Source organism: Nicotiana attenuata, chromosome 10, assembly GCF_001879085.1.
Source record: "Nicotiana attenuata strain UT chromosome 10, NIATTr2, whole genome shotgun sequence".
NCBI lineage: Eukaryota > Viridiplantae > Streptophyta > Magnoliopsida > Solanales > Solanaceae > Nicotiana > Nicotiana attenuata.
Window position 1 is genome coordinate 34,222,729 of NC_031998.1, and position 4,036 is coordinate 34,226,764.

Sequence of the window (4,036 nt, forward strand, 5' to 3'; positions counted from 1 at the left end):
TCAGTTGGGTCGTGACAAAAGTGGTATCAGAGTAGTTATATCCTAAGGATGTATACAAGCCATGTCTAGTAGAGTATTGTTTATGGGTGTGTCGTGCACCAAACTTATAAGCAGGAGGCTACAGGGCATTTAGGAATGTCACTCTTTCTTATTACTCTAGATCGTGTGGTAGAGCTCAGTTGTAAGAACTCAATTTTCTAAACTCTATCTTATTCATAATACGACGATGTCTACATCCAGAAAAATAGGTGGTAAGAGATTGAATGTGACTATGGAAGAGTTGAGTCAGAAGAACTCGATTTTTCATGATGTTTATGATAAGTGAATGTAAGGTATTTAGTAGATCATGTGTGTATTAAGACGTATAAGCCTCTTGATAAGGAGCCTTAAGACAAGAATATCTATCCACCTTTATGGGGAAAGACAATGAGGGATTCATAAGATAAATACAAGTTTCAACAAGAAAAAGAAGCAAGATGAAAAAGGGTACGAGACGCCCAGTTAATGAAGGTTAACAGTATTTACAACTCTGGCAGAGGAATATAAGCCTTTTGAGTTACCTTCAACAGTAATAGAGGTATGTAAAATTGGCCATACCGATCTCAGTTATGCCCTATAGGAGCTAATATATATGGTTTAAGAGAAGGACAGGATATCAAAATTCGGCTGGGGTTAGAGTAACCCAAAATGGTGGATGGATTATTTGTATTAGTTGACGTTTCCGAAAGATATTGCAAAAGTGATAATAAATCTCCTTGTGAGACATCCAGATGGTGCACTCTAAAATAGTACAGCTAGATATGAGTACTACAAAGATAGACACTGGAAGCCTTGAAGGAATAAATATTACCTAAGTGTGGCTCCCGTCCCTAGTATAGCTAGAACGTTAAGCAATCCGAAGAGCCAGTGGATGGAGCAAGGGGAGCAAAAAGCAAAAGAACGTCTTGTTAAAGTTTTCAGAATAAAATGATAGACAGAAATGTTAGCACGGAATAAAAAGAGAGTTAATGAAGCATTATGAGTAAAATGTGATACATGGATGACAATGGTAGATCAAAAAGATGACAGTATTACAGAGTCTATAGTCAAGTGAAGGACACGAGAGGTGACAGGCCTTGAGAGAACAAAGGAGTATATGACCTAAAGTCATATCCTCATTTCGAGAAATAAGTTTGCGACGCTAACGTGATTACCAGAAGAAAAAGTTAGACCCTAAAGTAATAGAAATCAGTATGGACTGGTGAAAAAGATAAACTAAACATGAATTAGGGATTGAGCGATTTGATGATGGTCGGCATCATGAGAACTTCATATTGCATTCCGGTGATAATAGAATGGAACACAGAAGAAGATTCATGAGAAATTCAGAGAATGGTTATTCAAGAAGAAGCTTCTCTAAAGCAAGCAATGTGAGCAAAGTTAATCTTAAGGGACTGTATGTGCCAGTTACACAAGCATCACCCTCGTGAGTAAGGAATTTTGTTATCCTTGGTGCAGAAGGATTACCGCAAGGCGAGTAAGGATCATCGATGATGTGAAAAAACGAAAAATATAAAGAGGTAAAACATCTATAGGTAAATTATCGTAGCTCTAGATCTTAGTACTCCCCTAAAGGGGGAATATGGAGTGATGTGGCGTTAAATCAGAATTTAGTGATTAGTAATTATGGAATGGTAAAGAAAGAATGCGATAAAGATGAGATTGCACTTATCCAAATCCTACAGATATGTTACGATTCCAGAACATTATGCAAGCACGACGTCAAGGAGAGAAAGTAAGGGTTCTGGCCCGGGATGTTATTGATAAAAAAAAGCCAGTGTGAGAGGTAAGTTAAGACAAAGGAAATAACCCAAGAAAGTTTACGTGGAATATTAATATGACAATGGGTCAACGAGCATTAGCAGTTGATTCAGGAAGAGCCTAGTTATGGCTAGACAAGAAGATACAGATAAATCAATAGATCGTGCAAGATAAACATAGTAAAACCTAGTATAGTGAATTTAGCCTCGTAGTTATGACATCGTGATCCTTGAAATATATTCATATAGGAGTTTGGGAAGTTAAAAAGGCACCATATGAGTATTACAGAAATAAAAGAGAATGCCACTGGGAAGACAGTCGAATTATCAGTTTAGAAGCAAATCTATAAGCACAAGGGCGTGGAGGTAAGTAACTACGGATAATTATAGGCGAGAAAGGACATCAAAAATCCCGACGAGTATGCGATGTAATAAGCTCGCAGCTCTACAAGAGTCAGAGGGTCCTCCCTAAGTACTATACTAGCTGAGGAAATAAGAAAGAAGGTTTCAACCTAAACATTTTAACTTGAAGAAGAAAAGGTCATGTAAAAACAGTCTCACTACAACATTGTATGCACTCCATAAGAAAGTGGCACCTACTGTGGCTAATGAACAGGAAGTAAAATCAAAAGTAATATTCGAGATCATATGAATTGAGCGAAAACTCCGACATGTGTAGGAACTAAGATAAGCTAAGTATGCATGCAACAAGGGGACAGAAAGACCAGGAAAAGTAATTGCCTACAAAGAAAGTCGAGAAGGAACAAAAGGAATTATTCGATCAATGATCCAGAGTTAGTTACATTATGAACGCACTTAAGATTTCGGAGTATTATCCATGCAGCATATATGTTGACAATCATACAGCCATAGAAGATTTTAGTATAAGTTAAAAGAAAGAATTGAGCCCAGGTCATAGACAAATGATTGAATTGTTAGAAGATTGTATCATGGATATTCTATAACATCTATGTAAGGCTAAAGTAATGAATAATATCGTGAGTCACAGATCGGAAGATAGCTTAAGCCTACATAAAGGCTGATCAGAAGAAAGAGGAAACTAAAGAGTTACAACAACGAAGTAAATCAGGAGTCTGGTTATTGGACCCAGAAAATTATGAAATCGTGATTGAGAACATTGCAGGATCACTGCAACGACCCAGCCGGTCGTTTCATGAGTTACAGCCCCATTTCTGCTTCTTTATGTGTTGTTCAACTGTATTTCATCATATCATGTTGGTTGTTCTGTGTTCGGAATGTTCTTGGAGTGAAATGAGACACTTAGTCTCTAATTTAGGAGCTTAAGTTGGAAAAGTCAACCTGATGTTGACTTATGTTGAGAAGTTTTCGGATGTGAATTTTGATGGTTTGGATAGCTTCGTTAGGTGATTTTAGACTTAGGAGCGTGTTCGAAATGTAATTTGGAGGTCCGTGGTAGATTTAGGCTTGAATTGGCGAAACTAGAAATTTGGAGTTTCCGATCGGCAGTGGAAATCTTGATATCAGGGTCGGAATGGAATTTTGGAGATTGGAGTAGGTCCGTTGTGTCATTTGTGACGTGTGTGAAAAATTTCAGGTCATTCGAATGAGGTTTGATATGTTTTTGCATCGTTTGCAGAATTTGGAAGTTTGGAAATCCTTAGGCTTGAATCCGAGGGTGATTTGGTGTTTTGATGCTGTTTTGAGTGTTACGAAGGTTGGAATAAGTTTGATTGGTAATATGTGACTTGTTGGTAACTTTGGTTGGGATCCCGAGGGCCTCGGGATGAATTCGGGTGGTTGACGGATTGGTTTTGAGATTTGAGAGTTGATGAAATTTTTGGTGTGTTTCAGCTATCATAACCGCACCTGCGGAGTGGGAACCGCAAGTGCGGCAACGCAGAAGCGGAGGATCAGCCGCAAAAGTGGCCATAGCTGAGAGGGCAAGAGTCACAGGTGCGAACATCGTACTGCACCTATGAGACCGCAGGAGCGAGAAGTTGACCGCATAAGCGGGTTCTGGAATTTAAGTGAGGACCGCACCTGCGATGGATTTTCCGCAGGTGCGGCATCGCAGATGCGACTAGAGGATCGCAGATACGGAAGTGCTGGGCAGAAAGTATATAAGTTCCCCTTCGCGAATTTCTGCCATTTCTTCACCATTTTTGAACGAGTTGGAGCTTGGGAGCTGTGATTTCAAGAGGGAATCAAGTATTTTCGGTGAGGTAAGCTACTTGGGCTTTGTATCTTGTGTTTAT